We start from the raw sequence: 13,984 nt of genomic DNA, 5'->3' as shown, positions 1-13,984 counted from the left end.
TACTTGGCTGAATGTCACTTCACTTCACTCACTCACTTTTAACAATCCAGACATTATTCCTGTTGTGCAAAAGGTCCTTGATTGAGGACCAACAGCTCTAATAAATCACTGAAAGACAAAGAAAAGGAGTTCTGTTTACTTGTTTTTTTAATCGTTGATTCAAAATATTTTTAGTAACAGCATTCCCTTTAAATTAATATAAAGGAAACATTAAAAAAAAAAGAAAAAAAAGGCTATTTTTATTTTGATACATAAAACTCAAATGATAGTGCAGGTCACATATAATTACAATTTGTGGTTGATTTGAGCAAATAATACAGAATAAATGTTAAAGAAACAAGTAACAGAGTAACAGTAAATGTAACGGTTTCTGTTCTTCTGTTCTTCTGAGGGATCAGGATGTAGAAACACAGACGTCTTCAGATTCCCAGAGTCTCTTTGGTCACCTTACATCCGAGCAGGACATTCCCCACACACACACACTGAGACAGATCACCCACTGAAACACACACACACACACAGATCATCAGCGTGAGTCAAAGAACTGAAGATATCTGCTCAAACATCTCTTGATGAACGCTGACTGAATGAATGTGGTCTGGAATGGAGATCTCACCTTTCTGAGAGCCGATCCATGACGCTGCCTTCATGGCCACAAACTGCCACTCCACCTGCTGCTCTATTTTACAGCCGTATAACCAGATCAGAGCCAGGAGAGTGGCCCATACTGACCCATCCACCTGTGTACAGACCATCATCCACTGCATCAGTTACTGGACACTGCACACAATCAGCACTGTCTTATTATGACTTCATCACATCTCTCACCTGTGCTGGTTTCTGATTGGTCAGCTCATCCTCCGTCTTCCCAAACACATCGGCCAGTGTGGCGTCCAGATCCCAGCAGCCGGACGCCTTTTGGAGAGAAACCAGCTGCAGTAACAGATCCTTCTGGGGCTCAGGAGCAGCTGAACACACATACACACACATCAAGGACAAGGGTAAAATGAAGAGAGACAGAAGTTCATGCGTTGTTTAAAAACCTGTTCAACAGAAATTCTGATATTTTCACATAACACAATTAGCAATGAAGGGGGTTAGTGTCCTTGTTTTTTGATAATTACATTTTTAGTGTAATGTTATGTTTTGTTTATTTTATTGTTGTGTGTTTTTTGGCTCTTTCTCTATCCTTGGTTGGTTGTTTTGACCTCAACATTGGACAATGTTTGGATTGACATACTACCATAACGTTCTCACTATTTATACAAAAATGCATTGTGGATTAATTTTCTTACCTCTTCTTACTCTGGGCGCATGCTTCTTTGCAAATGGAAAAGACAGAAAACAAGAGAATTCACGTCTCTTAGCAAAACTGAACAAATAAATGTTCAAAACACAATTAAATAAGTCTTTATAATGTTTCAGAAATGAATAAATGTTTTAGAAAAAAAAGTCATGAACACATTTATGATCAGAGCAAAAGAGAAACAATTGTTGATGCCCTGAATGAAGCTGGTGAAAGGGTGTGTGTGTGTGTGTGTGTGTGTGTGTGTGTGTGTGTGTCTTCCAACTAGACTTAACCTTTCTATCTGGTTTCCTACAGCTCAGGTTCCTCACTGTTATTGTACAAGCTGGACCGAATTGCACCGGCTGTATTTTCCAACGTGTGTGTGTGTGTGTGTGTGTGTGTGTTAGATTTAACACTTTCTCGTCATTACCAATACTGAATAATAATCCTGGCCCTTTGAGTGTAAAAACATTTTGGAATCTGCTACATCTGCCGAAAATACGCCAGCACCCTCATCTGTTAGGAAATAAACTAAAGTGAACAAACAGAAATAATAAATATGCAAACAAGAAAAGCTCTAAATGGAGACATTTTTTTCTTGAGAGACCACATAAGGACTTCACCATCACTAACAGGCACAAACATCCATATGTATAGATACATAATTACAATTATTTAGTCTCACACACAAAATAACAATTGTATTCTTTTCAGTATGTATCAGCAATAATAATAAAACAGTCTTAAAAGATTTTAGCCTCTAACTTCATTTGTATTAGCCAATATTAGTAAAAAAAAAGTTAAATTAAGTTTGAAATACTAAATAATTCAATACTGGTTGCTCTGGACAGTCTGTTGACTAAACTCATGCATCCTGGGATGCTGTTTAAAGGAGTTTGCATGCTCATTATTCACCCCAGCTCATCGAATTAATGAATTGTTACTCCATTAGGTGGCAGCAAGTGACAAACTGCGTCTGAAATCGCCTTCAATCTTCTAACCAAGTTATCATTTGATTTGATAAATGAATAAATAAATTTGATCGATACTCATTAGAAACAGCCCTTGCGTCTTATTCTTAATTAATTAATCGATAACATTTAAGAATTCAACATGAAAGATGTTTTTCATTTTAAAAAAATTGCCCAATAAGTTAATGTAATAGGGCAAATATTCTAAATACGCTGATTTAAAGTAAGCAATAGATACAAAACTACATTTAAACTACAAAAAAAGTAAAAGTATAACAGTTCTTAGATCCTGCACCCTATAAAGTGCAATTTGAACAGCATCCTTACCATAAAACACATAAAAAAGTTCACATGCAAACCCGACACACGTGCACAAAAAACCAGATAAAAGTAGTCAGTATGATTTATCTCACCATGATTAAGAGACAGGGCTTGACGCAGTTTCCCTAAAACAAATTAAGTTCACATCTTGTTAACGGTCATGTGATTGGGAATCATTTAATGTTCTCTGTTTAGTGCTGTGGATGAGGAGACTTATAAACCAAGAATTAAAGGGTTAGTTCACCTAAAAATTCTAATTAGCCTGTGTTTTAATCACCCTCAAAGCATCCAGAGGTGTGACTTTATTCTTACTCTTTAATACAGTCAGAGTTATATAAAAAATGAGTCATGCGCGCGTCTATGGGAAATGAAGGAGCAAAGGAAAATCAGTTTCAGGCTCATATCGAAATCCTCCGACATCTTTCATTACAAATCCACATTTTGTGATTATTATTCGTGAACGGCATTTTTTTTGTCTCCACATCCTTTACTTATCATGCGACGTTGACATCTTACAGTACATCATCCGCCGGAATATCTTCCACGTAGTGAGAGAAAAGTGATTATTACGTTTGAAATATGGATATTTATCTTACAAAAAAGCATGGATCCACTACAGGAGGCCTTTGGATTCACCTTTATTGACTTTTATGAATTTTGGGGGGTGAACTAACCCTTTAAATGAACCAGTTTTGTAAAAAGAAATGATTCATTTCTTCAAACATTGCATACTTCACTCTTTCATGAAGCTAATATTACATTGCGGTGCACTTACCCAGCAGTGATTTAGGCTTAGCTTGTTTAGATGCCGATGTCTGAACCCATCGAGCGCCTACAAGCAGAGAAAGATAAGATCAGAACAGATTCAGAGAAACTGCAGAGAACAGACACTTCCTACAGAACTAAAAAAACACGAAAAGCTTTGAAATAAAGAATGATTGAAATTAACATCTTTGGCCAGAAACAATTTTGCTATTTCCTTTGTATTGTTTTTTTTTTTTTGTCAATGAACCCATAAAAAGAGGTACACTCAGCACTTTTAGTACTCAGTCATTTCCAGTGAATGCTACTGAACTGATGTTGTGACGTCTGTTTTAGAAAATACCACCAACACATTCCTGGAAAAACACGAAACCCACACAGATTGAAAAGAACCACTTACCACATTCTCACTAAAACAAAAAAACCTGTACATTTCACACCTTAATTAGGTCAAATCAACTCCTCAAATTAAACTGTAAAGGGATTAGAAAAGCATGTGGAGTGGAAATACAAAAACACACATGCATACAGACACAAACAGAACATTAAGACAGCACTGAAACGAGAGAATGAAAAGAAGAGTCTATTACCAGACAAGGCTCCGTATTCAATATCTAAAAAACAAATACATTTCACATCAAAATGAGCTGCTCACACCAAATGTAAACTGTGAAGTGACAAGGAACAACAGTATTTTTAAGCAATCATTTTAAATGGATTTTAACCGTTCTAAAAAAAAAAGTAATAGTTATCTCTGGGTCATTCTAAACCCTGGGTAAATGAAATCCTGGGTTTACATTTACTCAGGGTTAACAATGCATTCTGGGTATTCTTGAGCTGCTGTTTCACACCGTACATTCCTGTACCTTGGGTTAATGTCTTTATTTGCATTTTTTTCTGTAAAGGTTTGGTTTAAGTCATTAACAGTTACAGACTGATATGCATAAAAATGCACTCTTTCACATAACTAATATTACATTGAGGAGCACTTACTTTACCCACCAGTGACTTACGCTTAGTATGTTTAGAGGTGTCTGTCAGAGGAGCATATGTGTCTACAGGAAGAGAAAGCCAAGGTCAGAAGAGATTCAGATCTGGAGAACAAACACATCCAGAACTAACAAACAAGAAAAGCTTTGGAATAGGGATGATTGATATGGACATGTTTGGCTGAAAGTGACTTTGCTGTAATCATAATAGCCAAAAACCTCTGTCAAAACAAAAAAGGTTCAAGAGCCATTTTTAACACTCATTCATTTCTAGTGAATGTTAATGAATTGATGTTATATTGTGTCATTTGTCTTAGCAAATACCACAAACACATTCTTGCAGGCACAAGAAACCCACACAGATTGAAAAGAAACACTTACCACATCCTCCCCAAAACAAAAAAACGGCATATTTTACATTATTAATGAGGTCGAATCAACACATAAAATAATTAAACTGTAAAATGACAAAAAAAAAGCATTTGATATCCTTGCTGTCAGGCAAACACAAAACACCCACAATCAGAGCACTAATGCATGAAGTGTCTTTTACTATTTTGTCAAATGAACTACTAGTCATTAACTACACTGATTTAAACATCAGTTATGTTTTTAGCTAAAATGAACTGATTAATTGCAGTGTTTCATTCTGGTATCTACACTGGTCACACTGTGTTTCTTTCAGACTTGTGTCTTTGGCTATTGTGTGGCGTCTCACTGTTTTTCAGTGTCTTACTCCATGAGTGCTGCAGCTTTGTTGTGCCAAGTTAAATGTAGTTCAACTTCATACCAACTCCCAATTTTGTAACTTAAAAAATACTTCATAAAATTATTACATTGAGGTGCATTTACCTGGTAGGAACAGGCAACGTCTATCGACTGACCGAGCTACAGGCAGAGAACCTAAAAGTCAGAACAGATTCAGATCTGGAGAAACAGCCATGAACAGACACATCCAACAGAACTAACAAACAAACAAAAAAAAAGCTTAGGAATAGGGAAATACTCTTGTATTTTTATTGTATAGAATATAATAATTTACATTTTACATATTAATGAGATCAAATCAACACCTTAAATGTTTTAAACTGTTAAGCGTGAAGCAAAATGCTACACCTCAATGTAGCATACCGAAGACATTCAGCATGGAAAATACCATTCACATACTAATAAACACAAGCACTGTATCAATCTCATCTCATGTTTGGCAGGTAGTGTGGTCCAGGATTCCCTAGAACAACCCCTTAATCATGCTGTGGTTTGGTGAGGATGGTAAAACAATAATTAAATGTACCAGTTTTGTAATATGACATGTAAAAAACAATTATTGCTTCAAACATTTCATACTTCACAGAAATATGATATTAAAGTGCATTTACCTAGCCTGTTGGACTAATAACTTGATTGCCTTGTTGAATTCTGAGGAAACAGGGTCACCCTGTCAGGGTGATTTCTGCTTAAAATGAGCTGAGGACCAAAATGTTTCTTGATGTGTTGTCTGTGTTCTTCTGTTATAGCTATATCAATTCAATACATTTCTATTGGGAATAAATGTTGTTAAATAAACAATGGTTTGAAAGTGGTTGCTTATTTATTCATTTTTGTGAAAATGGAGGATATTTCCCTCCCACTCAATGTAGTCGGTCAATTTTACCAGATTATACAGATGCTGATGTGTTTTGTTTTCATAGCATTATATGTGAGTGAATGTCTTTGATAGAGGACATAGTAGTGCATTTGTAGTTATATGAGCATTTAAATATTTGTAAATCAAAATACACCTGATGACAGTTAGAATTTGAAGTATTGAGTATATTTACTGTATATTACAGTAATATATTCTGTATATGACCATATTATGGTGATCCTGGGGTCGTGATGATGGGGCCCTTGAATATTGTTGCCCAGGGTACAACAAAGTGTTAATCTGGCCCTGCTTGTATGTAGTGTGTAGCTTTGTAGCATATTGTTTCTCAAACAACCATGTTGGAAACCACACTCATGTCCACATTCAAGGATGACAATATTAAGATTTACCAGGCTCAACTTGTGGTTTGTGGATTGGTCACCACAGAGTTTTGACCTAAACCCTATTAAAAGTCTTTGGGATGTGCTGGGGTCAACTTTACATTGTCTGTCCAAAAAAAAGTCGCACACTGTAATATTTTGTTGGACAGCCAACAGCATTGATTATATTGTCCATGCATTGTGGCATTCTTTCGACAACATCATGCAACATCACAGCATTTACTGCCAACAACAGTTGCATAATTTTTTGGCAGATATATTGCATTGACAATGGGAGAGTTGAATCACTCTGTAAAGTTCTAAATCCTATAAGTTCTCAATAGGGTAAAGCTCTGGACTCTGTAATGGCCAGTTAATACTGTACAATGCTCACTGAACCACTATTTTATGAATAGAGCCTGGTGAATCTTGGTGTTGTCATCCTGAAATATGGACATGAGATATGTCTTCCAATATGGTTGTTTGAGAAGCAAAAGCTACACACTGCATCAGTTAAGGTTAAAAGAATTGTATCAAAATTTATAAAATGGCAGAAACGTGTTAATGGTGGTTTATCTGCTTAGCCCCAGGGCATCCAAGATGTAGGTGACTTTGTTTCTTCAGTAGAACACAAATAAAGATTTTTAATTCAAACCGTTGCAGTCTGTCAATCATATAATGGAAGTGGGTGGGAATCACGGCTTTGAGAGTCAAAAAACATACACAGACAAAACCAAATTAAACCCTGCGGCTCATGACGATACATTGATGTGTAAAGACACAAAACGATCGGTCTGTGCATGAAACTGAACAGTATTTATATAGTTTTTTTTTTTTACTTCTGATTCACGCAATGTCTGAACTGTCCGAACTGTCCTGAGCGTGTTCTCAACAGCCGGTGCATGACTATCTTCTTGCTTTACGCAGATTACAGACTAATAAGTGCATTACTGCCACCTATCTCTCAAATGGACCATTGACAATATCTACAATCTCAATTAGGAGTGTCAATGATCCATTTGAGAGATTAGTCTGTGATCCACTGTAAAGCAAGAAGAAGAGTATCAACTTAACAATTTTTTTGCAAGATTTAGCAACTTTTCAGACTACCCTACCAACTTTTTTTTTTTTCAAAAAGCACCTAGCAACAAAATTAGCTATTTAAAATAAGTTTTTGGCAACTTTTGTAAAGTGACCACAAATGACAAAAAGGCACATATTTTCTTCTAAATTACACAAAAAGAAGAAATCATTGAAACAGTTACACATTTTTTGTATTTTCTTATTAACTAGTAAAACTGCAAAACTTCTTTTTTTAAATAGCTAATTTTGTTGCTAGGTGCTTTTTGAAAAGAAGTTGCTAGGGTAGTCTGAAAAGTTGCTAAATCTTGCAACAAAATTGTTAAATTGGCAACACTGACAGTTGGCACATGACTCGTCATATTCTTCTTCTTGCTTTACGGCGGATAACAGACTAATAAGTGCATTACTGCCACCTATCTCTCCAATGGACCATTGTCACTCCTAATTGAGATTGTGTCAATGGTCCATTTGAGAGATATAAGGCAGTAATGCACTTATTAGTCTGTTATCTGCGTAAAGCAACAAGATAGTCATGCACCGGCTGTTGAGAACACGCTCAGGACAGTTCGGACAGTTCAGACATTTCGTGAATCAGAGGAAAAAAAAAAAAAAAAAAACTATATAAATACAGTTCAGTTTCATGCACAGACCGATCGTTTTGTGTCTTTACACATCAATGTATCGTCACGAGACGTAGAGTTTAATTTGGTTTTGTTTGTGTATGTTTTTTGACTCTCAAAGCCGTGATTCCCATCCACTTACATTATATGATAGACAGACTGCAACGGTTTGAGTTAAAAATATCAGTTTGTGTTCTACTAAAGAAACAAAGTCACCTGGATGCCCTGGGGGTCAGCAGATAAACATCAAATTTAAATTTTGGGGTTAACTATCCCTTTAAATACTGCAGTAACGATCCAATCCTAAAACCATTTTTGCTTTTTTAAATCCATATAGTGAGATTTTACACTCACAAACACACACACACATGCGTAAACCCACATTACAAAAACAAAAAAACACAAAATAACAAAATCATGTAAGAGAAGAGTAGTCAATATGATTTATCTTACCATGAGACCTGTCTTGTTGTATATTCCCTGTAAAAAATATATTTTCACAAACTGTTAGTTGTTAGCTGACAGGGACTCATTTAGTGTTCTCTGTTTAGTTCTCTGGTTTGTGGCTTGTAAACCAATGATTCAATTCAACAGTTTTGTAAAAAGCAATGAAAACACCAATCATTTATTTAAACATTTCATACTTCGGTCTTTGACAAAATGAATATTACACATAAGTGCATTTACCCTTCAGTAAATTAGACCGATGTCTAGATGCCAGGGGCTGAGCAGTTTTTTTTTTTTGCCCTGCAGGCAGAGAAACCAAAAATTAATAAAATATAAAATGTACTAACCGCGTGTCTGCACTCTTCTCTGCTGCAGAGGTCCTTTCACAGTCTGTCTGCTGTCTTTATTAACAGCAATGAAGGCTGTATGAACACTGCTCACTCCTGCCTGAACACTGAGCTCCACCATCCTGCTCCTGATGCCCTCAACATCTGCAGCACCTGACCTCTCCTCCTGCTCCAGAGAACGGATCAGGGTCCGAGCCGCCAGCCGGTGGATGGACAGCCTGCAGAAACATGGAGCAAATGTGTTGGATTAGAAGAGAAAACACTGTATGTCACTCCAGTTCAGGATGTTTCTATGTGTGTTACCCAGTTTCCTCAGTGGGTTTGAGGGAGAAGTGGAGTTGGTTTGTTACTGGTTGATCTTTAAGGCTGTATTTGACGGTCACTGTTCCCTCAGAGCCTCCTGAACTCTGTAAGAGAAAGAAAAGACAGATTTTTTATATTATAAACAAATGAGAGACACGTGTCTCTAATTCTCATTAAAGAAACGTTAAACCATCTCACCTCTCCTTTCAGTTGGGCATAAATGAGTGTCCTTTGACCCTGGAAGAGCACATTGATGGGAGGAGACAGTGTGTCAACAGTAAGACCATCTGGAAGGGTCCAATCCACAGAGATATTAACCACAGCGGGCTGCAGCGCAAACCTGAGCGACTGCATCACCTGATATAGTTTGAAGAGAAGGAGAAACCATTGAGACATTTGACCAGGAAACATTTGTGCCTGTGAAATCCAGTGAAGAGCTTTACTTTGGGCTGCATGCGGTCTGTGTCTGTGATGAACTGAGCGTGACCAGATCCCTCTCTGGCCATTCCTGTGATGAGGGCGGCACTCGCACCCTCACCAATCCCGAACGAGAAACACCTGAAGACACGATCAGCTCTGTTACTGTTAGTGATGAAGATATGAATGATGCACAGATCAAACCCAGCAGAGCTTTACCTGTGAGAGTGAGCGTGACTTTTCACCAGGTCCAGCACCTCTTTAGTGTTTCCCACCTCTCCATCTGTGAAGACGAACAGCTGAAGAGAGAAAACAGTCTTAAATCTTTGACTTCACATCGTTACAGTGCATTGTTCAGGTGTAAGCAGAGGTGTTGTACCTGTCTGGGGTGATCGGGGTGACAGCGCTGACTGTAGATGTGTTTTAGAGGCTTTAAAATCTCTGTGCCACCCATGTCTGATTTAATTTCTTTCACTCTCTTCAGAGCCTGATCCATAGTTTTCTGCTTATACACGACACTCTGACTGCAAAGACACACAGAAACACATCTCACCTCCACTGACACATTTCAAAACTGTATATCTGTCAATGATAGATACTAACGGGAAGAAGGACTCAAAATGAGAGCCAAATCCATAGATATTGAAGTAGCATCCCATGGGCAGACTCTTCAACAGTAAAAGCAGAGTGTCCTATAGAGAGACATGGACAGATATTTAAACTCAACTTAACTCTTTGGACTTTCTTAACACACATTCCTGGGCCCAGCAACATAAACATAGTCACTATGTTAAGTCTGTGAAGGGGTAATCAGTCTTATATTTCTGATTCAAATTAGACAAATCTACCTTTTTGTAACTGACGTTAAAATGTAATTGTGGATATTGAAGACAACAAAAACATGACTAAGTTCTTAAGTTCTTAAGACTAGTGTAATAAGTTAATAAAATCCCAAAACAAACTCAACACCCATTATAAATCTTTATTCTGACATAAAAACATCCTGTAAGTGAATCTTAAATCTTACTTTTGCACTTTCAATGCGCATCTGTGCTCCTTTCCCATAATTCATCATGCTGCCCATACTGCCTGATCTGTCAATCACAAAAACAAACTCGCCTCGAGATGCCAGTGATTTCTTAACGTCCTCTGGGAACTCTGGGTACAAACTTATCATGACCACTGGGTCCCTCATCAGAGAGCCTGAAATAAAGAAATAAAGAGTCAGTGACAGCTTAAGCACTCAATCCCATAATGCCAGTGAGCTGCAGGTCGTACCTGGTGGGGCAGTGGTCACTCCTGCCTCCACTATAGCAGAGGGCTGATGGGTATCCTGATAGAACACAAACAGCTCAAAGTCCTTATCAAACATGTGACCAGGACTCAGATTCACCTGCACACATAAACAACACATGCTTCAAACTGCTCTGCTCACACATCCAGATAAACACATGAAGACACACAGTACCGTGGCCTGAGTGTGATCAGACTGCAGGAACACTAGAGGATCCAGAGAGCAGTTGGACTCTAGTTTGGAGATGGGCTTTGGAGAGCTCACATGGACACTGAGAGTCAGCGTGTAGGGAACAGCTCCACATCCTGATGAAATCTCTGAGACGATACCAGCACCAGCACCTGAACCTGAAACACACACACACACACACACACACACACACACACACACACACACACACACACACACACACACAGAGTGTCTTAGAATCAGCTTCTCTCCTCTAATAAAGTGTGTGTCAGAGCTGCTGCAGTACCTGCTTGTGTGTATCGGGGGTTGAGTACAGCCGGCAGACAGAAGCGCAGCGAGTGGTCGGCCTGCACAGCGAGCTCAGTGATGTAGATGATGGTGACAGCAGCGTTCTGACCCGCCGACAGACATCCCACACTCAGTCTGAACACATCAGGACTCTCTGGGCTCTCTTCCAACAGAAACGCCTGCTGACCCGAACTCACAGCGTCATCATACTGATCCCTCGCCTGCAAGATACGGTTTAATTAAAAGGTGACGTGTAGTATGAATATACAAATCAATGTCCTGCAGATTTCTATTTGGACTCACGCTTTCTCTGTCCTGCACCTCTGCCACAATCTCCTGCTCTCCGATCTTGGCACTGAAGTGGCAGACAGCAGCATCAGCAGGCAGAGGGAAGACGAACAAGGCCTCCAGGGGGCGCTCTTCCTCATTCACATACTGTAGAGTGGAGGAGACTGTGGCTACATGATCCTGAACCCGAACCTGCACCGAGATGCTCTTCAGAGGCACTGAGTCACACAAAACAACACAAAAAATCTTAAAACAGCAGAAAGCATCACAAAGACACTTTTAAATACAACAGTAAAACATCATAAAACAGCAAAAAAAATAATAATAATAACAATAAATAAATAAACAAACAATTATACAGACAGCCTTATCTGTTATTTAAGGGTGAATTCATACCTGGTACATTATTCTCAGAGAGAAGACCGCAGTTCTCCATTCTCGCGCTCCGTTAGAGGAAATGACTTGAAGACCTACTTCAAAAGTGAATGAAAGTGAAAATCAAACAGAGAAGCTACAGTCTTTGAATCTGTCTCAAATCTTCAAAGAAAGACTCATTTACTAGCAAATCAATTTTTTTTAGAGTCTCTAACGTTTGGGGAACAGAGGTGATTTTTGTCGTTGAAACTCCGCTGCAGCATCAGTCAGAGACTCTCTAACTCCAATCAACTCCAAATCTGCGCTGTCTGCTGACGCGTCACGATATTTAAATTGAGGCGCAGGTTTGGCTCATGAATATTAAATTTAGGAGCGAGTACCATCAGATTTTTGAGCTAAACCAATTTTCTATGCAGCTTCTAAATATACGGCTGATTATTCCATTAAAGATAATCATTTGAGTTATCATTTAAGTTATTGTATCTCTTTAATTACTTATTCCTAAAATATTTTCCACGCCTTCTGTTTAGATTCCAACAGACTGCAATCAAATCTGAACATATTACACGTTGAACAGGCGCCCTCTATTGGAGAAACTAACAACATGACAATTACACTGACAGCTAAATAATAAAGACATGTTGACCAGAGATTTTGCATTGTCATACAGTTGCCCAAAAAGTATTTGAACACTTAAACCACACGTAGGAATTTCACTGCATTAGATATATGTTACCAAATTAAAATATATATGCATTCATTTGTCTTCTATGCCAAATATATTTAGACAATATTAACCACTGTTATCAAGAATGAAAACGTACAGTACATCAACAATCTATTTTGTTTGATGTATTACAAAAATATATTGCAAACTTCCAATTGTGTCTAAATTTAAAAACCTACCAGAATATATCTAAGATGCAAGCATATAATAATAAATATATTTGCTTACTTAAGTACTACTAAAATATGCAAAAAATATAAATTCATTTAAATAATAATTTTATACATTGATTTATCATGTTTTATTATTAGGGCTGAACGGCAAGTTCTGAGAGATTCAAAGAGCTTTATGACGTCATAGAGCGCGTTCGAACAGAACTCGCGGGCTTTATGAAGAGCGGACATTCTTACACTCTTTGTGGGTTTGTTGTAGTGGTCAGTGAGTTTCACAGCGATGGGACAGAGAGTTACTAAAGTTTGTGTGATGGTACACAAGCATATTATGAGAATGTGTTTCATGTTAATACAGCTCTACTTTGAACATGTAAAATTATCTGTCTCTTCACACACAGTATCAGATTTTTATTTCATGACATGTTAAAAGCATTGCTGTTATATGTCTTTATATAATAATATATGTTAAAACTATAAATGTTCAATATAGTCTCTATTAATTAATTAAAATACAGTGATTAAAATTAATAATGTATGAAAATTAGTCTAAATTATTTTTACATAAACCACAGCATCTCACATCACAAGGCACTGATCTCATGTGTAATTTATTTATTTTTTATTTTATTTTTTTATAGACTACATCTTCAGCCTACACTGTGGGTGATCAGATGGGCAAAGATTGATTCGGTGTGGTGTATGAAGGGAGACATTTGGAGGATGATCTTAAAGTAAAAATATATAACCAAGCTCATAACACTCTCAGTGCATCTTAATTAATTGATTCATTAATTTTTGTTTGTTCATCAGGTGGCTTTGAAATACGTCACAAAGACCAAGCACACATGTATATCAATTGTATATGTACATTGCACTATAAAAACAATATAAAATGTCTCATATTCTTATAAATTACAAACAAATTAAATTTAACTAGTCCAAGACTGTGCTAAATCCCTATTTGAGAAACCATCATAATAACTCAACACTTCTAGCCTGATCATCCAAACCAAATTTAATCATAGATTCAAATAATTTTCAATTTCAGAACAGTGTTCCCTTTAAATTGCTATGATGTAAACATTCTATAATGTT

The 13,984-nt window shown here is 37.3% G+C and overlaps 1 long non-coding RNA gene and 1 pseudogene across 1 annotated transcript; both read right to left on the bottom strand.

The window, feature by feature from the left end:
* Window positions 1-43: 43 nt before the first annotated feature.
* Window positions 44-12,106, bottom strand: LOC132133472 (von Willebrand factor A domain-containing protein 5A-like; annotated as a pseudogene).
* LOC132133474 (uncharacterized) lies at window positions 1,671-4,438 on the bottom strand. Its single transcript, XR_009429158.1, has 3 exons — window positions 3,356-4,438; window positions 2,673-2,705; window positions 1,671-1,804 (listed from the first exon to the last, which is right to left on the bottom strand). It is a non-coding gene; the product is annotated as an uncharacterized LOC132133474 (long non-coding RNA).
* Window positions 12,107-13,984: the final 1,878 nt, after the last annotated feature.

The sequence above is a fragment of the Carassius carassius genome, chromosome 50 (genome assembly GCF_963082965.1).
Source record: "Carassius carassius chromosome 50, fCarCar2.1, whole genome shotgun sequence".
NCBI classification, from domain to species: Eukaryota; Metazoa; Chordata; class Actinopteri; order Cypriniformes; family Cyprinidae; genus Carassius; species Carassius carassius.
Note: the sequence above shows the minus strand (reverse complement) of the source record. Positions and strands in the feature narration are given on the sequence as shown.